The sequence below is a fragment of the Somniosus microcephalus genome, chromosome 3, assembly GCF_052327205.1.
Source record: "Somniosus microcephalus isolate GS21.2 chromosome 3, FLI_Smic_1.0, whole genome shotgun sequence".
Lineage (NCBI taxonomy): Eukaryota > Metazoa > Chordata > Chondrichthyes > Squaliformes > Somniosidae > Somniosus > Somniosus microcephalus.
In genome coordinates, this window is record NC_140989.1 from 381427573 (window position 1) to 381453204 (window position 25632).

A 25632-nucleotide genomic window follows, 5' to 3' on the forward strand; every position below is an offset into this window, starting at 1 on the left:
GTGTGTTGGGGGTGTGACTGGAGATGGTGAGCGTGTGTTGGGGGTGTGACTGGAGATGGTGAGCGTGTGTTGGGGGTGTGACTGGAGATGGTGAGTGTGTGTTGGTGTGACGAGATGGTGAGTGTGTGTTGGGGGTGTGACTGGAGATGGTGAGTGTGTGTTGGGGGTGTGATTGGAGATGGTGAGTGTGTGTTGGGGGTGTGACTGGAGATGTTGAGCGTGTGTTGGTGTGACTGGAGATGGTGAGTGTGTGTTGGTGTGACTGGAGATGGTGAGCGTGTGTTGGGGGTGTGACTGGAGATGGTGAGCGTGTGTTGGGGGTGTGACTGGAGATGGTGAGTGTGTGTTGGTGTGACTGGAGATGGTGAGTGTGTGTTGGGGGTGTGATTGGAGATGGTGAGCGTGTGTTGGGGGGTGACTGGAGATGGTCAGTGTGTGATGGGGGTGTGACTGGAGATGGTGAGCGTGTGTTGGGGGGTGACTGGAGATGGTGAGTGTGTGTTGGTGTGAATGGAGATGGTGAGCGTGTGTTGGGGTGTGACTGGAGATGGTGTGTGCATGTTGTGGGTGTGACTGGAGATGGTGAGTGTGTGTTGGTGTGACTGGAGATGGTGAGTGTGTGTTGGTGTGACTGTAGATGGTGAGCGTGTGTTGGGGGTGTGACTGGAGATGGTGAGCGTGTGTTGGGGTGTGACTGGAGATGGTGAGTGTGTGTTGGGGGTGTGACTGGAGATGGTGAGTGTGTGTTGGTGTGACTGGAGATGGTGAGTGTGTGTTGGGGGTGTGACTGGAGATGGTGAGTGTGTGTTGGAGGTGTGACTGGAGATGGTAAGTGTGTGTTGGTGTAAATGGAGATGGTGAGTGTGTGTTAGTGTGATTGGAGATGGTGAGTGTGTGTTGGGGATGTGACTGGCGATGGCGAGTGTGTGTTGGAGGTGTGACTGGAGATGGTGAGCGTGTGTTGGGGGTGTGACTGGAGATGGTGAGCTTGTGTTGGTGGTGTGACTCGAGATGGTGAGCGTGTGTTGGGGGTGTGACTGGAGATGGTGAGCGTGTGTTGGGGGTGTGACTGGAGATGGTGAGCGTGTGTTGGGGGTGTGACTGGAGATGGGGAGAGTGTGTTGGGGGTGTGACTGGAGATGGTGAGTGTGTGTTGGGGGTGTGACGAGATGGTGAGCGTGTGTTGGGGGTGTGACTGGAGATGGTGAGTGTGTGTTGGTGTGACTGGAGATGGTGAGTGTGTGTTGGGGTGTGACTGGAGATGGTGAGTGTGTGTTGGGGGTGTGACTGGAGATGGTGAGTGTGTGCTGGGGGTGTGACTGGAGATGGTGAGCGTGTGTTGGGGGTGTGACTGGAGATGGTGAGTGTGTGTTGGGGGTGTGACTGGAGATGGGGAGCGTGTGTTGGGGGTGTGACTGGAGATGGTGAGCGTGTGTTGGGGGTGTGACTGGAGATGGTGAGCGCGTGTTTGGGGTGTGACTGGAGATGGTGAGCGTGTGTTGCGATGTGTCTGGAGATGGTGAGCGTGTGTTGGGGGTGTGACTGGAGATGGTGAGTGTGTGTTGGGGGTGTGACTGGAGATGGTGAGCGTGTGTTGGGGTGTGACTGGAGATGGTGAGCGTGTGTTGGGGGTGTGACTGGAGATGGTGAGTGTGTGTTGGGGGTGTGACTGGAGATGGGGAGCGTGTGTTGGGGTTTGAGCAGGAGGAGTGACGTTGGGCCCAGAAGGTGACGGTGGATTGTGCTGCTCGAACTGAAGGGGAACAGCATTACGTGGGAGGAAGTGAGACATTCAGAGACTATTTCTGCTCGCAGTGCAGCAGTTTATAAAATCCTGGAGTATTTATTGTAGAAAATGGGTTATAAATATCCCCGTTACTAGTCTGTGTATCAGTCACAGCCCAGAGTAACACCTTGTGTCGTGAAACAGGCCGTGGGAGGGTCACCAAACCCAGAGTGTGACCGTGTTTGAAGAGGCAAATTTTAAATTAAGAATCAGAATAATTTTGCTTTTCCAGTGTGAGCTGCGGCTGAGATTGAGGGGAGATGATGGAGGAAGGAGATGAGATTTTGATTCTGCTGTTCCTCCTCCGCTCTCCTGAAGGAACTGACTCAATCACAGTCCAGAGTCTCGAGCCCAGAATCTGGCCCGACACTCCCGGTGCAGTCCTGAGGGAGCGCTGCACTGTCGGAGGGGCAGTACTGAGGGAACGCTGCACTGTCTGAGTTGCAGTACTGAGGGAGTGCTGCACTGTCGGAGGGGCAGTACGGAGGGAGTGCTGCACTGTCGGAGGGTCAGTACTGAGGGAGTGCTGCACTGTCGGAGGGTCAGTACTGAGGGAGTGCTGCACTGTCGGAGGGGCAGTACAGAGGGAGGGCCGCACTGTCGGAGGGGCAGTACTGAGGGAACGCTGCACTGTCGGAGGAGCAGTACAGAGGGAACGCTGCACTGTCGGAGGGGCAGTACAGAGGGAGGACCGCACTGTCGGAGGGGCGGTACTGAGGGAGCGCTGCACTGTCGGAGGGGCAGTACAGAGGGAACGCTGCACTGTCAGATGGGCAGTACTGAGGGAGTGCTGCACTGTCGGAGGGGCAGTACTGAGGGAGCGCGGCACTGTCGGAGGGGCAGTACTGAGGGAGTGCTGCACTGTCGGAGGGGCAGTACTGAGGGAGTGCTGCACTGTCAGAGAGGCAGTACTGAGGGAGTTCTGCACTGTCGGAGGGGCAGTACCGAGAGAGTGCTGCACTGTCGGAGGAGCGATACTGAGGGAGCGCTGCACTGTCGGAGGGGCAGTACTGAGGGAGCGCTACACTGTCAGAGGGGCAGTACTGAGGGAGCGCGGCACTGTCGGAGGGGCAGTACTGAGGGCGCGCTGCACTGTCGGAGGGGCAGTACTGAGGGAGCTCCGCACTGTCAGAGGTGCAGTACTGAGGGAGTGCTGCACTGTCGGAGGGGCAGTACTGAGGGAGTGCTGCACTGTCGGAGGGTCAGTACTGAGGGAGTGCTGCACTGTCGGAGGGGCAGTACTGAGGGAGTGCTGCACTGTCGGAGGGGCAGTACTGAGGGAGTGCTGCACTGTCGGAGGGGCAGTACTGAGGGAGTGCTGCACTGTCGGAGGGGCAGTACTGAGGGAGTGCTGCACTGTCAGAGGGGCAGTACTGAGGGGGCGCGGCACTGTCGGAGGGGCAGTACTGAGGGAGTGCTGCACTGTCGGAGGGGCAGTACTGAGGGAGTGCTGCACTGTCAGAGGTGCTGTCCTTTGGATGAGACATTAAGCTGAAACCCCATCTATTCTCTCAGGTGGATGTAAAAGATCCGACGGCAATATTCGAAGAAGAGCAGGGGAGTTCTCCCCGGAGTCCTGACCAATATTTATCCCTCAACCAACATCATTAAATAAAGGATAATTGGCCACTTATGTCATTTGGTATCTTAACGAGAGTCATTGAGCCGCCTCCTATTGGCTGCTGTGATTCACAACTGGTGATTATTTCTGTAACGCTGCAGCTAATGGGAGGCGGAGTCTGAGGGTGGGGTCAGAGGCCGAAGGTCGATGATCGAAGGTCAGGAGCAGCACCTATTCCAAAATTCATTGATTTTATTTCTCTCCTAACAGGGAACTGATGCCAGAAAGAAGAGATGATCGAGGGGAAACAGACTCTGGTCAGGAGACAGTCATCACATTGGGTCCCAGTACTGACTGATCAGCCAATCAGAACATCTGTCTGACAGCGAACAGCTGGGGGAAAACAGCTGGAATCCCAACACCCGGCACATCTGCACCAACACTGGGGAAACAGCTGGAATCCCAACACCCTGAACATCTGCACCAACACTGGGAAAACAGCTGGAATCCCAACACCCGGCACATCTGCACCAACACTGGGAAAACAGCTGGAATCCCAACACCCGGCACATCTGCACCAACACTGGGATAAACAGCTGGAATCCCAACACCCAGCACATCTGCACCAACACTGGGAAAACAGCTGGAATCCCAACACCTGGAACATCTGCACCAACACTGAGAAAACAGCTGGAATCCCAACGCCCTGAACATCTGCACCAACACTGGGGAAACAGCTGGAATCCCAACACCCGGCACATCTGCACCAACACTGGGAAAACAGCTGGAATCCCAACACCCGGCACATCTGCACCAACACTGGGAAAACAGCTGGAATCCCAACACCCGGCACATCTGCTAGCATCGAGAGCACCGCTCTCTGTGCAGGGTCCAGTCGGAGCAGAGACCCCCTGAATCACCCCCAGACAGACCGAGATCACCGCTCTCTGTGCGGGGTCCAGTCGGAGCAGAGACCCCCTGAATCACCCCCAGACGGACCGAGATCACCGCCCTCTGTGCGGGGTCCAGTCGGAGCAGAGACCCCCCTGAATCACCCCCAGACGGACCGAGATCACCGCTCTCTGTGTGGGGTCCAGTCGGAGCAGAGACCCCCTGAATCACCCCCAGACGGACCGAGATCACCGCTCTCTGTGTGGGGTCCAGTCGGAGCAGAGACCCCCTGAATCACCCCCAGACGGTCCGAGATCACCGCTCTCTGTGCGGGGTCCAGTCGGAGCAGAGACCCCCTGAATCACCCCCAGACAGACCGAGATCACCGCTCTCTGTGCGGGGTCCAGTCGGAGCAGAGACCCCCTGAATCACCCCCAGACGGACCGAGATCTCCGCTCTCTGCGCGGGGTCCAGTCGGAGCGATGCGTCTGTCCGGTTTGTTGCCCCTTCAGGCCCTTTGGGCGGCCCTGTCTCTCGCCGCTCAGCACTTCCCGTCCTGGGGTCACTACGACCTGTGTAAGACTCAGGTTCACTGGGACCAGGGGCTGAGTTGGGATTACATGGCCTGCCAGCCCGAGGCCGCCCTGCTCACCAGGTTCCTGAAGGTCAGGTTGGATCCCTCTGACAGTACGTGTGGAGAGACCCCCGAGATGTACTGCACGCTGGTGAGTAGAAGCCTCTCTGAGCCAGCCTCTGTTGTGTGTCGCGCTGTAAATGGACGCTCACTGAACGGCCGTTATCAAAGGGAATTCCATCCAAACTCCTACATTTGCTTCATTACCAGGGGCATCGAGTCCAAAAGCAAGCGAGTTATGGTGAACCTTTATAAATCACTGGTGAGGCCCCAGCTGGAGTATTGTGGCCAATTCTGGGCAACACACTTTAGGAAGGATGTCAAGGCCTTGGAGAGGGTGCAGCGGAGATTTACTCGAATGGTGCCGGGGATGAGGGACTTCAGTTATGTGGAGAGAATGGAGAAGCTGGGATTGTTCTCCTTAGAGCAGAAAAGGTTAAGAGAAGATTTAGTAGAGATGTTCAAAACCATGAAGGGTTTGATCGAGTAAATAAGGAGAAACTGTTTCCAGTGGCAGGAGGGTCGGTAACCAGAGGACACAGAGTGAAGGGAATTAGCAAAAGAACCAGAGGGGAGATGAGGAGAATGTTTTTACGCAGTTTTTGTGATCTGGAATGCGCTGCCTGAAAGGGCGGTGGAAGCAGATTCAATAATAACTTTCAAAAGGGACTTGGAGAAACGCTAGAAAAGGAAAGATTTGCAGGGCTGTGGGGAAAGGGCAGGGAGTGGGACTAATTGGAGAGCTCTTTCAAAGAGCCGGCACAGGCACGATGGGCCGAACGGCCATCTTCTGTCCTGTCTGATCCTATGATTCTATTCAGTGTGGTCTTTGAATAAATCCTTCAAACAAACTTTAAATATCGAGGCCCTAAACGGAGCAGCGTTTGCAGTCCGGCGATTCTCCCTTGTGGATTATTATCTTGGTGGAGTTTTTTTATTCATTCTCGGTGTGTGGGAATTGTCAGCAAGACCTGCATTTACTGCCCATCCCTAGTTGCCCCTTGAGAAAGTGGTGCTGGGCGTTCCTCTTGAACCGAAGGAGACATTACGACAGGTAACCAAAATCTTGGTCACAGAGGTCGGTTTTAAGGAAGGACTGTAAGGAGGAGAGAGAGGTAGAGAGGCGGAGTGGTTTAGGGAGAGAATTCCAGAGCTTAGGGCCCAGGCAGCTGAAGGCACGGCCGCCAATGGTGGGGCAAAGGAATTGGGGGATGGACAGAGGTCAGAGTTGGAGGAGCGCAGAGATCTCGGAGGGTTATAGGGCTGAAGGAGGTTACAGAAATAGAGAGGGGCAATTTTACTGGACTGGGAGCCAATGTAGTTCAGTGAGCACAGGAGTGATTGGTGGACGGGACTTGGTGTGAGTTAGGATATGGGCAGCAGAGTTTGGGATGAGCTACCGGAGGGTGCAAGGTGGGTGGCTGGCCGGGAGAGCGTTGGAATAATCGAGTGTCGAGGTGAGAAAGGTGAGGGTTTCAGCAGCAGTTGAGCTGAGCCGGCTGGAGACGGGCGATGTTACGGAGGTGGAAGTTGGCGGTCTTGGTGATGATGAGGACATGGAGACGGAATAACAGTCTGATAAGTTGCATTTAGTGAGACTGTGAGGATATGTAACCCTGCTGGACTGAACAGCAAAGGTCAGGACACGTAAAACACAAAACTTGCTGCTTCACAGCATCTCGGCATAAGGGGTGGCAGTGATTGTAAAATTAGACACAGTAATAGATGTGAGGAGGAAGGTCGAATGTTTATAAACACCCGCTGGAGCCCCTGACCCTGTGTCTGAACTCTGTGCAATATCTCCAGTGGGGAATATGTCCAATTGTGTCTGAACCCTGTCCAATATCTCCAGTGGGGAATATGTCCAATTGTGTCTGAACCCTGTCCAATATCTCCAGTGGGGAATATGTCCAATTGTGTCTGAACCCTGTCCAATATCTCCAGTGGGGAATATGTCCAATTGTGTCTGAACTCTGTCCAATATCTCCAGTGGGGAATATGTCCAATTGTGTCTGAACCCTGTCCAATATCTCCAGTGGGGAATATGTCCAATTGTGTCTCTGAACCCTGTCCAATATCTCCAGTGGGGAATATGTCCAATTGTGTCTGAACCCTGTCCAATATCTCCAGTGGGGAATATGTCCAATTGTGTCTCTGAACCCTGTCCAATATCTCCAGTGGGGAATATGTCCAATTGTGTCTCTGAACCCGGTCCAATATCTCCAGTGGGGAATATGTCCAATTGTGTCTGAACCCTGTCCAATATCTCCAGTGGGGAATATGTCCAATTGTGTCTGAACCCTGTCCAATATCTCCAGTGGGGAATATGTCCAATCGTGTCTCTGAACACTGTCCAATATCTCCAGTGGGGAATATGTCCAATTGTGTCTCTGAACCCTGTCCAATATCTCCAGTGGGGAATATGTCCAATTGTGTCTCTGAACCCGGTCCAATATCTCCAGTGGGGAATATGTCCAATTGTGTCTGAACCCTGTCCAATATCTCCAGTGGGGAATATGTCCAATTGTGTCTGAACCCTGTCCAATATCTCCAGTGTGGAATATGTCCAATTGTGTCTCTGAACCCTGTCCAATATCTCCAGTGGGGAATATGTCCAATTGTGTCTCTGAACCCTGTCCAATATCTCCAGTGTGGAATATGTCCAATTGTGTCTCTGAACCCGGTCCAATATCTCCAGTGGGGAATATGTCCAATTGTGTCTGAATCCTATCCAATATCTCCAGTGGGGAATTTGTCCAATTGTGTCTGAACCCTGTCCAATATCTCCAGTGGGGAATATGTCCAATTGTGTCTCTGAACCCTGTCCAGTGTCTCCATTGGGGAATATGTCCAATTGTGTTTCTGAACCCTGTCCAATATCTCCAGTGGGGAATATGTCCAATTGTGTCTCTGAACCCTGTCCAATATCTCCAGTGGGGAATATGTCCAATTGTGTCTGAACCCTGTCCAATATCTCCAGTGGGGAATATGTCCAATTGTGTCTCTGAACCCTGTCCAATATCTCCAGTGGGGAATATGTCCAATTGTGTGTCTGAACCCTATCCAATATCTCCAGTGGGGAATATGTCCAATTGTGTCTGAACCCTGTCCAGTATCTCCAGTGGGGAATATGTCCAATTGTGTCTGAACCCTGTCCAATATCTCCAGTGGAGAATATGTCCAATTGTGTGTCTGAACCCTATCCAATATCTCCAGTGGGGAATATGTCCAATTGTGTCTGAACCCTGTCCAATATCTCCAGTGGGGAATATGTCCAATTGTGTCTCTGAACCCTGTCCAATATCTCCAGTGGGGAATATGTCCAATTGTGTTTCTGAACCCTGTCCAATATCTCCAGTGGGGAATATGTCCAATTGTGTCTGAACCCTGCCCAATATCTCCAGTGTGGAATATGTCCAATTGTGTCTCTGAACCCTGTCCAATATCTCCAGTGGGGAATATGTCCAATTGTGTCTAAACCCTGTCCAATATCTCCAGTGGGGAATATGTCCAATTGTGTCTGAACCCTGCCCAATATCTCCAGTGTGGAATATGTCCAATTGTGTCTCTGAACCCTGTCCAATATCTCCAGTGGGGAATATGTCCAATTGTGTTTCTGAACCCTGTCCAATATCTCCAGTGGGGAATATGTCCAATTGTGTCTCTGAACCCTGTCCAATATCTCCAGTGGGGAATATGTCCAATTGTGTCTCTGAACCCTGTCCAGTATCTCCAGTGGGGAATATGTCCAATTGTGTCTGAACCCTGTCCAATATCTCCAGTGGGGAATATGTCCAATTGTGTGTCTGAACCCTATCCAATATCTCCAGTGGGGAATATGTCCAATTGTGTCTGAACCCTGTCCAATATCTCCAGTGGGGAATATGTCCAATTGTGTCTCTGAACCCGGTCCAATATCTCCAGTGGGGAATATGTCCAATTGTGTCTGAACCCTGTCCAATATCTCCAGTGGGGAATATGTCCAATTGTGTCTGAACCCTGTCCAATATCTCCAGTGTGGAATATGTCCAATTGTGTCTCTGAACCCTGTCCAATATCTCCAGTGGGGAATATGTCCAATTGTGTCTCTGAACCCTGTCCAATATCTCCAGTGTGGAATATGTCCAATTGTGTCTCTGAACCCGGTCCAATATCTCCAGTGGGGAATATGTCCAATTGTGTCTGAATCCTATCCAATATCTCCAGTGGGGAATTTGTCCAATTGTGTCTGAACCCTGTCCAATATCTCCAGTGGGGAATATGTCCAATTGTGTCTCTGAACCCTGTCCAGTGTCTCCATTGGGGAATATGTCCAATTGTGTTTCTGAACCCTGTCCAATATCTCCAGTGGGGAATATGTCCAATTGTGTCTCTGAACCCTGTCCAATATCTCCAGTGGGGAATATGTCCAATTGTGTCTCTGAACCCTGTCCAGTATCTCCAGTGGGGAATATGTCCAATTGTGTGTCTGAACCCTATCCAATATCTCCAGTGGGGAATATGTCCAATTGTGTCTGAACCCTGTCCAGTATCTCCAGTGGGGAATATGTCCAATTGTGTCTGAACCCTGTCCAATATCTCCAGTGGAGAATATGTCCAATTGTGTGTCTGAACCCTATCCAATATCTCCAGTGGGGAATATGTCCAATTGTGTCTGAACCCTGTCCAATATCTCCAGTGGGGAATATGTCCAATTGTGTCTCTGAACCCTGTCCAATATCTCCAGTGGGGAATATGTCCAATTGTGTTTCTGAACCCTGTCCAATATCTCCAGTGGGGAATATGTCCAATTGTGTCTGAACCCTGCCCAATATCTCCAGTGTGGAATATGTCCAATTGTGTCTCTGAACCCTGTCCAATATCTCCAGTGGGGAATATGTCCAATTGTGTCTAAACCCTGTCCAATATCTCCAGTGGGGAATATGTCCAATTGTGTCTGAACCCTGCCCAATATCTCCAGTGTGGAATATGTCCAATTGTGTCTCTGAACCCTGTCCAATATCTCCAGTGGGGAATATGTCCAATTGTGTGTCTGAACCCTATCCAATATCTCCAGTGGGGAATATGTCCAATTGTGTCTGAACCCTGTCCAGTATCTCCAGTGGGGAATATGTCCAATTGTGTCTGAACCCTGTCCAGTATCTCCAGTGGGGAATATGTCCAATTGTGTCTGAACCCTGTCCAATATCTCCAGTGGGGAATATGTCCAATTGTGTCTCTGAACCCTGTCCAATATCTCCAGTGGGGAATATGTCCAATTGTGTCTGAACCCTGTCCAATATCTCCAGTGGGGAATATGTCCAATCGTGTCTCTGAACACTGTCCAATATCTCCAGTGGGGAATATGTCCAATTGTGTCTGAACCCTGCCCAATATCTCCAGTGTGGAATATGTCCAATTGTGTCTCTGAACCCTGTCCAATATCTCCAGTGGGGAATATGTCCAATTGTGTGTCTGAACCCTATCCAATATCTCCAGTGGGGAATATGTCCAATTGTGTCTGAACCCTGTCCAGTATCTCCAGTGGGGAATATGTCCAATTGTGTCTGAACCCTGTCCAGTATCTCCAGTGGGGAATATGTCCAATTGTGTCTGAACCCTGTCCAATATCTCCAGTGGGGAATATGTCCAATTGTGTCTCTGAACCCTGTCCAATATCTCCAGTGGGGAATATGTCCAATTGTGTCTGAACCCTGTCCAATATCTCCAGTGGGGAATATGTCCAATCGTGTCTCTGAACACTGTCCAATATCTCCAGTGGGGAATATGTCCAATTGTGTCTCTGAACCCTGTCCAATATCTCCAGTGGGGAATATGTCCAATTGTGTCTCTGAACCCGGTCCAATATCTCCAGTGGGGAATATGTCCAATTGTGTCTGAACCCTGTCCAATATCTCCAGTGGGGAATATGTCCAATTGTGTCTGAACCCTGTCCAATATCTCCAGTGTGGAATATGTCCAATTGTGTCTCTGAACCCTGTCCAATATCTCCAGTGGGGAATATGTCCAATTGTGTCTCTGAACCCTGTCCAATATCTCCAGTGTGGAATATGTCCAATTGTGTCTCTGAACCCGGTCCAATATCTCCAGTGGGGAATATGTCCAATTGTGTCTGAATCCTATCCAATATCTCCAGTGGGGAATTTGTCCAATTGTGTCTGAACCCTGTCCAATATCTCCAGTGGGGAATATGTCCAATTGTGTCTCTGAACCCTGTCCAGTGTCTCCATTGGGGAATATGTCCAATTGTGTTTCTGAACCCTGTCCAATATCTCCAGTGGGGAATATGTCCAATTGTGTCTCTGAACCCTGTCCAATATCTCCAGTGGGGAATATGTCCAATTGTGTCTCTGAACCCTGTCCAGTATCTCCAGTGGGGAATATGTCCAATTGTGTGTCTGAACCCTATCCAATATCTCCAGTGGGGAATATGTCCAATTGTGTCTGAACCCTGTCCAGTATCTCCAGTGGGGAATATGTCCAATTGTGTCTGAACCCTGTCCAATATCTCCAGTGGAGAATATGTCCAATTGTGTGTCTGAACCCTATCCAATATCTCCAGTGGGGAATATGTCCAATTGTGTCTGAACCCTGTCCAATATCTCCAGTGGGGAATATGTCCAATTGTGTCTCTGAACCCTGTCCAATATCTCCAGTGGGGAATATGTCCAATTGTGTTTCTGAACCCTGTCCAATATCTCCAGTGGGGAATATGTCCAATTGTGTCTGAACCCTGCCCAATATCTCCAGTGTGGAATATGTCCAATTGTGTCTCTGAACCCTGTCCAATATCTCCAGTGGGGAATATGTCCAATTGTGTCTAAACCCTGTCCAATATCTCCAGTGGGGAATATGTCCAATTGTGTCTGAACCCTGCCCAATATCTCCAGTGTGGAATATGTCCAATTGTGTCTCTGAACCCTGTCCAATATCTCCAGTGGGGAATATGTCCAATTGTGTTTCTGAACCCTGTCCAATATCTCCAGTGGGGAATATGTCCAATTGTGTCTCTGAACCCTGTCCAATATCTCCAGTGGGGAATATGTCCAATTGTGTCTCTGAACCCTGTCCAGTATCTCCAGTGGGGAATATGTCCAATTGTGTCTGAACCCTGTCCAATATCTCCAGTGGGGAATATGTCCAATTGTGTGTCTGAACCCTATCCAATATCTCCACTGGGGAATATGTCCAATTGTGTCTGAACCCTGTCCAGTATCTCCAGTGGGGAATATGTCCAATTGTGTCTGAACCCTGTCCAATATCTCCAGTGGGGAATATGTCCAATTGTGTCTCTGAACCCTGTCCAATATCTCCAGTGGGGAATATGTCCAATTGTGTCTGAACCCTGTCCAATATCTCCAGTGGGGAATATGTCCAATCGTGTCTCTGAACACTGTCCAATATCTCCAGTGGGGAATATGTCCAATTGTGTCTCTGAACCCTGTCCAATATCTCCAGTGGGGAATATGTCCAATTGTGTCTCTGAACCCGGTCCAATATCTCCAGTGGGGAATATGTCCAATTGTGTCTGAACCCTGTCCAATATCTCCAGTGGGGAATATGTCCAATTGTGTCTGAACCCTGTCCAATATCTCCAGTGTGGAATATGTCCAATTGTGTCTCTGAACCCTGTCCAATATCTCCAGTGGGGAATATGTCCAATTGTGTCTCTGAACCCTGTCCAATATCTCCAGTGTGGAATATGTCCAATTGTGTCTCTGAACCCGGTCCAATATCTCCAGTGGGGAATATGTCCAATTGTGTCTGAATCCTATCCAATATCTCCAGTGGGGAATTTGTCCAATTGTGTCTGAACCCTGTCCAATATCTCCAGTGGGGAATATGTCCAATTGTGTCTCTGAACCCTGTCCAGTGTCTCCATTGGGGAATATGTCCAATTGTGTTTCTGAACCCTGTCCAATATCTCCAGTGGGGAATATGTCCAATTGTGTCTCTGAACCCTGTCCAATATCTCCAGTGGGGAATATGTCCAATTGTGTCTCTGAACCCTGTCCAGTATCTCCAGTGGGGAATATGTCCAATTGTGTCTGAACCCTGTCCAATATCTCCAGTGGGGAATATGTCCAATTGTGTCTGAACCCTGTCCAATATCTCCAGTGGGGAATATGTCCAATTGTGTCTCTGAACCCTGTCCAATATCTCCAGTGGGGAATATGTCCAATTGTGTGTCTGAACCCTATCCAATATCTCCAGTGGGGAATATGTCCAATTGTGTCTGAACCCTGTCCAGTATCTCCAGTGGGGAATATGTCCAATTGTGTCTGAACCCTGTCCAATATCTCCAGTGGAGAATATGTCCAATTGTGTGTCTGAACCCTATCCAATATCTCCAGTGGGGAATATGTCCAATTGTGTCTGAACCCTGTCCAATATCTCCAGTGGGGAATATGTCCAATTGTGTCTCTGAACCCTGTCCAATATCTCCAGTGGGGAATATGTCCAATTGTGTTTCTGAACCCTGTCCAATATCTCCAGTGGGGAATATGTCCAATTGTGTCTGAACCCTGCCCAATATCTCCAGTGTGGAATATGTCCAATTGTGTCTCTGAACCCTGTCCAATATCTCCAGTGGGGAATATGTCCAATTGTGTCTAAACCCTGTCCAATATCTCCAGTGGGGAATATGTCCAATTGTGTCTGAACCCTGCCCAATATCTCCAGTGGGGAATATGTCCAATTGTGTCTCTGAACCCTGTCCAGTATCTCCAGTGGGGAATATGTCCAATTGTGTCTGAACCCTGTCCAATATCTCCAGTGGGGAATATGTCCAATTGTGTGTCTGAACCCTATCCAATATCTCCAGTGGGGAATATGTCCAATTGTGTCTGAACCCTGTCCAGTATCTCCAGTGGGGAATATGTCCAATTGTGTCTGAACCCTGTCCAATATCTCCAGTGGGGAATATGTCCAATTGTGTCTCTGAACCCTGTCCAATATCTCCAGTGGGGAATATGTCCAATTGTGTCTGAACCCTGTCCAATATCTCCAGTGAGGAATATGTCCAATTGTGTCTCTGAACCCTGTCCAATATCTCCAGTGGGGAATATGTCCAATTGTGTCTGAACCCTGTCCAATATCTCCAGTGGGGAATATGTCCAATTGTGTCTGAACCCTGTCCAATATCTCCAGTGAGGAATATGTCCAATTGTGTCTCTGAACCCTGTCCAATATCTCCAGTGGGGAATATGTCCAATTGTGTCTGAACCCTGTCCAATATCTCCAGTGGGGAATATGTCCAATTGTGTCTAAACCCTGTCCAATATCTCCAGTGGGGAATATGTCCAATTGTGTCTGAACCCTGCCCAATATCTCCAGTGTGGAATATGTCCAATTGTGTCTCTGAACCCTGTCCAATATCTCCAGTGGGGAATATGTCCAATTGTGTCTAAACCCTGTCCAATATCTCCAGTGGGGAATATGTCCAATTGTGTCTGAACCCTGCCCAATATCTCCAGTGGGGAATATGTCCAATTGTCTCTGAACCCTGTCCAATATCTCCAGTGGGGAATATGTCCAATTGTGTCTGAACCCTATCCAATATCTCCAGTGGGGAATATGTCCAATTGTGTCTCTGGCCACTGATGTTTATAATGTTCAGTGATGTAACAAAAGAGTCTCACACATCAAGGAACTTTAAAGTAAGCTTTAAGCAACTTATAATTAAACTATATACAAGAGCGGTCTTCACCATGCCTCTAGGTGAAGCCCTTTTACCATACTGAGCAGTTCAGTATTTATACTAGTCCAAACACAGGAAGTGACATATGCACAGGAAGTGATGTATGCACAGAGTTCACAGTTCACAGGAAGTGATGTGCACATAACTTCCCGGAAGTTATTATTATTATCACATTCTTCCCTCCTGCGAGATTAGACGGCTGTGGTCTTCCTTTTATTCCGCAGCCGCCGAACGAGGAAGAGTCGCACCCGTTTGGGTTCCTGTCGTAGAGGGTCGCTGGTCAGCTTACATGCTGTTGGCCATTGGTCAGAGTCTGTGTGGCCTGAATTACCCTGTGAAGGGTCGGGGAGATCATGGCTTCGTGTACGAGCCCCAATAGGTGCAGAGTCGGTCTGTCTCTGTTCAGAGGGAGGTGCAGAGCTGGTCTGTGGCGGGTCAGTACTTTGGTGCACGGTACTGGGAGGGTCGCCACTTTGAGTACGGGGTTCTACCGGCACCAAGCTAGTTGGTGTCAGATCAGGATCCTGGAGAGGGGTACCCGGTAGGTTCCAAGAGGCTCCTGGTAAAATATCATCACTCGATGTCCCACTAGGTCCTGGTGGGCAGGGAGCCAGATCCCGTAATGATACGGTAGATTCTCGGCCATCGGAATATCGTATGTTTGCATAGGTGGGGTTGGCATCGGTTAGTTCGACCTCGTCTGCGAGAGGGTCATTTTTAGACGTCCGAACGTATCTTCGGAGTAATACAGGTCCAGGAGTAGTTAGCCATGACAAGAGGGATGTCCCATAAGATGAGCGACGCTGGAATCCAAAGAACTGCTCTTGAGGTGTAGTATTTGTGGCTGTAGAAAGAAGGGACCGTATAGAGTGCAATGCATCCGGAAGCACTGCTTCCCATTGCTGGTTTGGTAGGCCCCGAGATCTTAAAGCAAGATGTATGGAATTCCAGATGATACCGTTATACCTCTCTACCTGCCCATTTCCGATGGGATGATATGGCGTCGTTTTGCTTGTAGCAATTCCCCGTTCTGAGAGGTAGTCCTTGAGTTCCCTTGACATAAAGGATGGACCCCGATCCGAGTGAATGTAAGCCGCCATGCCACAGAGAGAAAATACCTGCTCAAGGCAGCAGATTACTGTGGACGCCAGCATATTGGAGCAGGGGAAGGCAAACGGAAAACGTGAATATTCATCAATCATGGTGAGCAAATATGTGTTCCGAGTTGAAGAGGGTACTGGGCCCTTAAAATCGATGCTAAGTCGTTGCATCGGTTGGGTTGCGTGTATGAGCATACCATCTGAGGGGCGGAAGAACTGAGGTTTTAATTCTGCACAAAGCCGGCATTCTGAGCACATTTTCTTTACATCTCCAGTAGAAAAAGGGAGATTCCGTGATCGTACGAAATGTAGCATGCGCGTAACGCCAGGATGACACAATCCATTATGGACATCTATGAGAGTAGAGGACGACATAGTGGAGCAGAATGCTCGTGTGAGGGTATCCGGGGCCACATTCTCCTTGCCAGGTCGATAGTGAATGGTGTAACCAAAAGAGGCCAGTTCCATCCTCCAAAGCTGTATTTTATTATTCTTAATTTTGGTTCATTTTCGATTATCGAGCATGAAGGCGACTGATCGCTGGTCCGTGATTAATGTAAAGTGCTGGCGAGCTAGGAAATGGTTCCACTTCCGTACCGCCTCTATGATGGCTGTGGCTTCCACTATGAAAGGGAGATTCTCATCGATGGAGTGAAGAGCCGCTTTCTCCAACTGTTTTTTGAGAAGGTTAAAGGCTGCAACAGCCGCTGTTTGCAATGGAAATGATCGAGCATGCAGCAAGGGTTGGATTTTGTCTGAAAAATTAGGAATCCATTTAGTGTAGTATGCAAACAGACCGAGAGCCCGACGTAAAGAAGCCGGATTCTTAGGTGACGGGAACTCTTGGAGCGGGCGAAGTCTTTCTGGGTCTGGCTTAATGATACCATTGCCTACGCAATAGCCAAGGATGTTGATGGTCGGTTGCGACTCAACAGATTTAGATTCATTCAAAGTTAAGTTACGGTGATGGAGGGCATCCCGAAATTTTTGGAGGTTGGCGTCGTGTTCCTGTTGATCGTGACCTGCAATAGTAATGTTATCAAGATAGGGAAAAGTGTCCCTTAAGTTTTCCTGCTTAACCGGGCCATCCATTGCCCGTTGGAAGACAGCCACTCCATTAGTAACCCCGAATGGGAGGCGACGAAATTGGTACAGCCGTCCATTAGCCTCAAAGGCCGTGTACTGCTTATCTGAGACCTTTAAGAGTACCTGATGATAGGCACTTTTTAAATCGTAAGTTGAGAACACTTTGTATTCGGCCAGTTTATTAACCAGATCATCAATGCGTGGCAATGGGTAGGCGTCCAAGTCAGTATATTGATTGATGGTTTGCGAATAATCAATGCATAGTCGTTGTTTGTGAGGTTTTAGAGGGTTCTTGATGATGACGATTTGAGCCCGCCAGGGCGACGAACATGGTTCGATGATATCCTCTGCTAAAAGTCGAGAGATTTCAGCCTCAATAAAAGATTGGTCTTCCTGACTAAAGCGCCACGATTTTGTTATTATTGGTTTGCATCGAGGAGGAATACTGGCAAATAATGAGGGTTCATCAAGTGAAGCTGCTGATAATGCACAAAACGGTAATTTAGACGGTATATTAGAAATAGTAAGTCCAGGTTTGGATCTGCCGAACTCAATGGTGAGTTTCTTATGCTGTTTTTGAAAATCCAGCCCTAAGATGAGATCACTACATAAGTCCTTGAGCACCGAAAGTCGGGTGGAGGGATACATGCGACCATTAAGTGTCATATCAATAATACAAAAGCCGGAGATTCTGGTATTAAGTGATGACTGAGCCATCGCAATTGCCTGGTCCGATGGGAAGACATGTAGTTTCAATTTCGGAACAATCTGTTCCTTAATGAAACTATCAGTACTTCCTGAGTCAATTAAGGCATCTAAGGTATGCCCATTAATTGAAACTTTTGTAGCTGCATGAAACAGGTTCTGTGGGCAAGCAGCTGTAATTGGTATCGTTGCACAGAGAGTGGCTGAAACTCTCGGTGTGCTTCTTCGGGAGAGAGCTCGAGAGGAAGCTTGATAGGTCCTAGCCGGAGCATCTTGATAGGCCCTAATTGGGGCAGTTCAGTAGGCCTTAGCTGGATAGGCCCTCGTAGAGGCTCTTGATTGGCAAACTTTTGCAAAGTGTCCCTTTTTATCGCAATGACTGCAGATCGCATTGCGAGCAGAGCAGAATTTCCTAGGGTGAAAAGAATCTCCACAAAAGAAGCATTCCTTCCTAGATTGCCAATAGGCTGCTAAAGTGGGGTCATACTCCTCTTCTTCATCAGAAGTATCATCAGGATTAGACTCCTCCATGATAGGGTTCACCTGAGGCCACTTGAATCGTCTGGTTGCAGTTACAGCAGCAGATCGAGATCTGGGCAGCTGATAGAGGTCTACATTTTTCTTTGCCAAATCCAGAGAACAAGCCAGGTCAAAAGCCTTTTGTAGCTCAAGTGTTTCACTTTCTAGTAGACGCTGGCGTATAAATGGAGAGGCAATCCCGCAGATGAAAGCATCACGAATCATTTCTTCGCGGTACAGCTCAGCCGAGGCTGCCTGAAAGTTACAATCTACGCCAAGCCTGCGAAGTTCTTGAAGGAATTCGTTAATCGATTCCCCTGGCCCTTGTCAGGCTGTGGCCAGTAGATGTCTAGCATAGACCTCATTTGCGGTCTTGGCATATAGTTTTTTAAGTGCCCGGATCACCTCATCGTAATTATCCCATTCATCAACATATTCAAACATTGTTGGGGTCACATAGTTGATAAGTATCCTCAGTTTAGTAGAAGCATTCGCTTTACATTCATCAAGAAAATTCTCAAAAGTACAGTACCAATGCTTCCATACCCTGCCAGCTGCTGGTGCGTTTGGGTCCAAGTCCAGACGAGTAGGTTTAAGGATGTTTTCCATGTTGGGTGGTTCCCTGGATCCTTAACTCCGAGTTTGTCCGAAGGTCTAGTATTTGTGAGTGTAAATACTAAGTTGCTTAAATTGATGTAACAAAAGAGTCTCACACATCAAGGAACTTTAAAGTAAGCTTTAAGCAACTTATAATTAAACTATATACAAGAGCGGTCTTCACCATGCCTCTAGGTGAAGCCCTTTTACCATACTGAGCAGTTCAGTATTTATACTAGTCCAAACACAGGAAGTGACGTATGCACAGGAAGTGACGTATGCACAGAGTTCACAGTTCACAGGAAGTGATGTGCACATAACTTCCCGGAAGTTATTATTATTATCACATTCAGTCTCTCTGGGGCTGCTGGGAGACTTTTCATTTCCTGAGGATCCGATTTCACCCAAAAGACACCAGACTGGATCCCAATCAGTGTTGCTGTAATCTCACCGTGCCTGACAACCTGATCTGAGCGGGTTTCAGTCCGATATAAACTGTCCAGCAATGAAGTCATTGAGATGTAAATTCAGGACTGTTTCTAAATATTAATTATCGTCTCGTTGAGTTAATCATCTCCTCAGGATAACTGTTTCTACATAATTGTTAGAGGCAAAACTCCTTGTTTAATCATCAGCCATATGGTTCACCAATAATTAAAAATGTGTAATTTATTGCAGAACATGCAGTTTATCAGAGGGAATTATTCTCCAGCTCAATTAGTAATCTGTTATATAAATACTAGGAGTGTTTGAGGTGAATCTTGCAGCAGTTCCACATTGCACTGTGGGAGCTGTGTGTGAAACACTGCCCGGACCCAGTGAGACCAGACTCGGTGTCACTGTGTCAGCTTCACCTCCTCAGGACCTCCCAAAACACTTCACAGCCAATGAAGTACTTTTTGAAGTAAATCATTTTTCTGTCAACGATATGGCGGCCGCTGCACTTTATCGGCCTTTATCCCGTAGTTTGCATGTTTGAATATGGAACAGTTTTTTCCACGTGCACTCGCTCCTTCTTTCCCAATCTGTTCCGTCTCCTGAACTTCTGTTCTCTGATTCTGTATTCACTGTGAGTGGGTGAGAGACGGAAAGACTCCAGGGTGAGAATGTATTCAGACTGTGACTGCAAACTTGGTGCAAAGACATTAATTCCTGCTCAGAATCTGTAGATTTTAAAATACTCATCCTTGTGTTCAAACCGCTCCAGCCCTACAACCCTCCGAGATCTCTGTAACCTCCAATTCTGGCCTCTTGTCCATCCCCCACTCCCTTCACCCCACCATTGGTGGCCGTGCCTTCAGCTGCCTGGGCCCTAAGCTCTGGAATTCCCTCCCTAAACCTCTCCGCCTCTCTCTCCTCCTTTAAGGCGCTCCTTAAAACCTACCTCTTTGACCCAGCTTTTGGTCACCTGTCCTAATATCTCCTCATGTGTCTCGGGGTCAGTTTGTCTGATTTACGCTCCTGTGAGGCACCTTGGGAGGTTTTACTGTGTTAAAGGCGCTATATAAATGCAGGTTGTTGTTGCGGCGATGTGATGTGCCGGGATACGGTGATGCAGGGATTCTGTTCCCAGACTAATAATCCTGAGAACGTGAGTTCAAATCCCACCGTGGGGCAGTTTGAAAAATTGAAATAAAATCTGGGATCAGAGACCATGAATCTGTCGGTTTGTTGTAAAAACCCAACTGGTTCACAATGTCCTTTAGGGAAGGAAACCTGCCGTCCTTACCCGGGCTGGGCCGATATGTGACTCCAGTCGGTGAGGACAGGGCCCTTTAATACGGGTCCAGGTTTTTAAATCTCTGCTGTTTTATCTTTAGCTGTGAGCTGTAAAATCAGAGTGAACAAAGATCCAGTGATGGGCGAGTTTCTCTGAAGTGTGGGAGCGAGGTCAGAGTTCAGACAATGCGCTCTATTTATATAAAAAGGCCGCGGCTTCACAGAGTCTGACTCGGATTCTCTGCTCCACTTCCCTCAATATCACTCATTTTACCAAAGTCTCTCGGCAGCAGCATGTCGGGGAATGAGACCAGCCTGGTTATAGCTCACACAGGGACAGGAGGAGGCCATTCAGCCCCTCCAGCCTGTTCCACCATTCATAGGAACACAGGGACAGGAGGAGGCCATTCAGCCCCTCCAGCCTGTTCCACCATTCATAGGGACACAGGGACAGGAGGAGGCCATTCAGCCCCTCCAGCCTGTTCCACCATTCATAGGAACACAGGGACAGGAGGAGGCCATTCAGCCCCTCCAGCCTGTTCCACCATTCATAGGAACACAGGGACAGGAGGAGGCCATTCAGCCCCTCCAGCCTGTTCCACCATTCATAGGAACACAGGGACAGGAGGAGGCCATTCAGCCCCTCCAGCCTGTTCTGCTATTTAATCAGATCATGGCTGATCTGTATCTCCACTCTATTTACCTGCCTTGTCTCCGTATCCATTGATACCCTTACCCAACAATAATCTCTTGAAATAACAACAGAAAATGCTGGAAAAACTCAGCAGGCCAGGCAACATCCATGGAGAGAAATTAGAGTCGACGTTTCGGGTCGAAACCCTTTTTCAAAACTGGAAAGGAAATGAAAAAGATCGAAGGCAGGGCTGCGACAGAACAAAAGAAGTAAAAGAGACATTAAGAGGTATTCAAAACCAGACGAGATGGTGATAGGACAGTGGAGACAAAAGACGGCTGAGATTAGGTGTGAAGTGTACTGGCAGGATGGGAGACAGCTGCCATGTGGGAGAGAGAAAAAAAAGGAAAAGGGGGGGAAGGGAAGACCCAAAACAAAGGGGTGGAAAAATATATAAGTAAAAATGTAATAGGGGCCGAGGTTATGGTCTGAAATTGTTGAACTCAATATTGAGTCCGGAAAGCTGCAAAGTGCCTAATCGGAAGATGAGGTGCTGTTCCTCGAGTTTACCTTGAGCTTCCGTGGAACAATGCAAGAGGCCGAGGACAGTGAGGTCTGAGTGGGAAAGATGGAGCGGTGAATTAAAATGACAGGTGACCGGAAGCTCGGGGTCACCCTTACGGACTGAACGGAGGTGTTCCGCAAAGCAGTCACCCAATCTGCATTTGGTCTCCCCAATGTAATCTCTCGATCTCAGTCTCCAAAGACTCCAATTGACCCCCAGCCTCATGATCAATATTTCAGGGTGTCCAGGACATGAGGCTCACTGACTATTGACCAGCTGATGCCGTGACCTTGGTTACTAATTACATCGCTCGCAATCTCTGCCCGGACAGTCTTTGAATAATTGATGTAAAGTTTGTATTCCAGAGAACAAAGCATCAGAGAATCAGACAGCACAGGAGGAGGCCATTCGGCCCATTGCACCTGTGCCGGCTCTTTGAACGAGCTCTCCAATTAGTCCCACTCCCTGCTCTTTCCCCAGAGCCCTGCAAATCTTTCCCCTTCAAGTATTTCTCCAATTCCCTTTTGAAAGTTACTATTGAATCTGCTTCCACCGCCCCTTCAGTCAGCACATTCCAAATCACAACAACTCGCTGTAAAAACGTTCTCCTCATCTCCCCTCTGGTTCTTTTGCCAATTCCCTTCACTCTGTGTCCTCTGGTTACCGACCCTCCTGCCACTGGAAACAGTTTCTCCTTATTTACTCGATCAATACTCCGCATTATTTTGAACATCTCGATTAAATCTCTTAATCTTCTCTGCTCTAAGGAGAACAATCCCAGCTTCTCCAGTCTCTCCACATAACTGAAGTCCCTCATCCCTGGCACCATTCTAGTAAATTCTGTAAAAGCTTTTACAGATATGTGAAGAGAAAAAGATTGGTGAAGTCAAGCGTAGGTCCCTTGCACTCAGAATCAGGGGAATTTATAATGGGGAACAAAGAAATGGCTGACCAATTAAATATATATTTTGGTTCTGTCTTCACGGAGGACACAAATAACCTCCCAGAGATGTCGGGGAACATAGGGTCTGATGAAAGGGAGGAACTGAAAGAAATCAGTATTTGTAGGGAAAGGGTGTTAAGGAAATTGATGGGATTGAAGACAGATAAATCCCCAGGGCCTGATAATCTACATCCTAGGGTACTTAAGGAAGTGGCCCTAGAAATAGTAGATGCATTGCTGATCATCTTCCAACATTCGATGGAATCTGGAACAGTACCCATGGATTGGAGGGTAGCTAATGTTACCCCACTATTCAAAAAAGGTGGTAGAGAGAAAACGGGGAATTACAGACCGGTAAGCCTGACATCGGTAGTGGGGAAAATGCTAGAGTCCATTAAAAAAAAGATGTAATAGCAGAGCATTTGGAAAACAGTGACAGGATCGGAGAAAGTCAACATGAATTTACAAAGGGTAAATCGTGCTTGACTAATCTACTGGAATTTTTTGAGGATGTAACTGGTAAAATCGATAAGGGAGAACCAGTGGATGTGGTGTATTTGGACTTTGAGAAGGCTTTCGATAAGGTCCCGCATAAGAGATTAGTGTGTATAGTTAAGGCACATGGGATTGGGGGCAAGGTCCTGACTTGGATAGAGAACTGGTTTGCAGACACAAAGCAAAGAGTTGGAATAAATGGGTCTTTTTTCGAGTGGCAGGCAGTGACTAGTGGGGTACCGCAGGGATCGGTCCTAGGACCCCAGCTATTCGCAATATATATTAATGATCTAGGCGAGGGAACTAGATGTAATATCTCCAAGTTTGCAGATCACACAAAGCTGGGTTGGCATGTGTGTTGTGAGGAGGATGCAGAGAAACTCCAGTATGATTTGGACAGGTTGGGTGATTGGGCAGATGCATGGCAGGTGCAGTATAATGTGGATGAATGCGAGGTTATCCACTTTGGTGGCAAAAACAGGAAGGCAGATTATTATCTGAATGGCAAAAGATTGGGAGAAGGGGAAGTGCAACGAGACCTGGGTGTTCTTGTGCACCAGTCTCCTCATTTACACTATCAAAAACCCTCATTATTTTGAACATCTCGATTAAATCTCCCCTTAATCTTCTCTGCTCTAAGGAGAACAATCCCAGCTTCTCCAGTCTCTCCACATAACTGAACTCCCTCATCCCTGGCACCATTCTAGTAAATCTCCTCTGCACCCTCTCCAAGGCCTTGACATCCTTCCTAAAGTGTGGTGCCCAGAATTGGACACAATACTCCAGCTGGGGTCAAACCAGTGATTTATAAAGATTTAGCTTGTCTTCCTTGCTTTTGTACACAGTATTGAAGAACTGTACACGGTATTCTATGAACCGTACACCGTATTCGAAGTGTGGTTGCCCCAATGATTTATAAAGTGACAGGATTACCTCACTATTTCGCTCCTTTATATTCATAAGAACATAAGAAATAGGAGCAGGAGTAGGCCAATCGGCCCCTCGAGCCTGCTCCGCCATTCAATAAGATCATGGCTGATCTGATCCTAACCGCCAATCTACTATCACAGAACCATCTCCTGTATAAAACAGAATTAGACACACGAAATAGGAGCAGGATCAGGCTACACGGCCCCTGGGCCCGCTCCGCTACCCACAGGGCCATGACCGATCCGAACCTAGACTCATGTCCAAATTCCTGCCCGCTCCCCATAACCCTTAATTCCCTTTACTTCTAGGAAACTGTCTATTTCTGTTTTAAATTTATGTAATGATGTAGCTTCTACAGCTTTTTGGGGCAGCATATTCCATGGACCTACCACCCTCTGAGTGAAGTAGTTCCTCCCCATCTCAGTTTTGAAAGAGCAGCCCCTTATTCTAAGACTATGCCCCCTAGTTCTAGTTTCACCCATCATCGGGAACATCCTCCCCGCATCCACCCGATCCAACCCCTTCACAACCTTATATGTTTCAATAAGATCGCCTCTCATTCTTCTGAACTCCAATGAGTAGAGTCCCAATCTACTCAACCTCTCCTCATATGTCCATCCCCTCATCCCCGGGATTAACCGAGTGAACCTTCTTTGTACTGACTCGAGAGCAAGTATGTCCTTTCTTAAGTATGGACACCAAAACTGTACGCAGTATTCCAGGTGCGGTCTCACCAATACCTTGTACAACTGAAGCAATACCTCCCTATTTTTATATTCTATCCCCCTAGCAATGAAAGCCAACATTCCATTGGCCTTCTTAATCACTTGCTGCACCTGCATACTAACCTTTTGGGTTTCGTGCACCAGGACCCCCAGATCCCTTTGTACTTCAGTACTTTCCAGTTTCTTGCCATTAAGATAATAACTTGCTCTACGATTTTTCCTGCCAAAGTGCATAACCTCACACTTTCCAGTGTTGTATGCCATCTGCCAAATCTCTGCCCACTTACTTAGCCTGTCTATGTCCCCTTGCAGGTTTTTTATGTCCTCCTCACTCACTACTTTCCCTCCCATCTTAGTATCATCTGCAAACTTTGATATGTTACACTCGGTCCCCTCCTCCAAATTGTTAATATAGATTGTAAAGAGTCGGGGACCCAGCACTGACCCCTGTGGAACACCACTAGTTACTAATTGCCAGTCCGAGAATGAACCATTTATCCCAACTCTCTGCCTTCTGTTAGATAGCCAATCCTCTATCCATGCCAGAATATTACCCCCAATCACTCAGTCACTGTCCATGAGTTTGAAGGAGGATGTGGTTAACCAGAAATCCTTGTCTCAGTGAATTCACTACATGTGTTGTGAGCTTCGCTCGAACTGTGGAATTAAAGGGAGGATCATCACTACTTCTGTAGAAACACAGTCTGAGCCTCGCTCGGCTAAAAGTCTGACAGCCAATTATTTCTGAATCCGAGCACCAATTATGAAATCCCAGCGAGTCGTGACAGCTGGTGAATGTTAACGTGGAGTTTCTGCTTCTCAACTTTAAAATAAAGACTTGCATTTCTGTAGCACCTTTCATGACCTCACGATGTCCCGTGGAGTGTTTAATGGAGCAGTGTAGAGGGAGCTTTACTCTGTATCTAACCCGTGCTGTACCTGCCCTGGGAGTGTTTAATGGAGCAGTGTCGAGGGAGCTTTACTCTGTATCTAACCCATTCTGTACCTGCCCTGGGAGTGTTTGATGGGACAGTGTAGAGGA

At 48.2% G+C, this 25632-nt stretch overlaps 1 pseudogene across 1 annotated transcript in view; it reads left to right on the forward strand.

The window, feature by feature from the left end:
* Positions 1-4521: 4521 nt before the first annotated feature.
* Positions 4522-25632, forward strand: part of LOC147122467 (netrin-G1-like) — a 39749-nt pseudogene continuing 18638 nt past the window's right edge. The window contains exon 1 of the transcript XR_015077754.1: positions 4522-4963. The product of XR_015077754.1 is annotated as a netrin-G1-like (transcript). The remainder of the gene's footprint in view (positions 4964-25632) is intronic.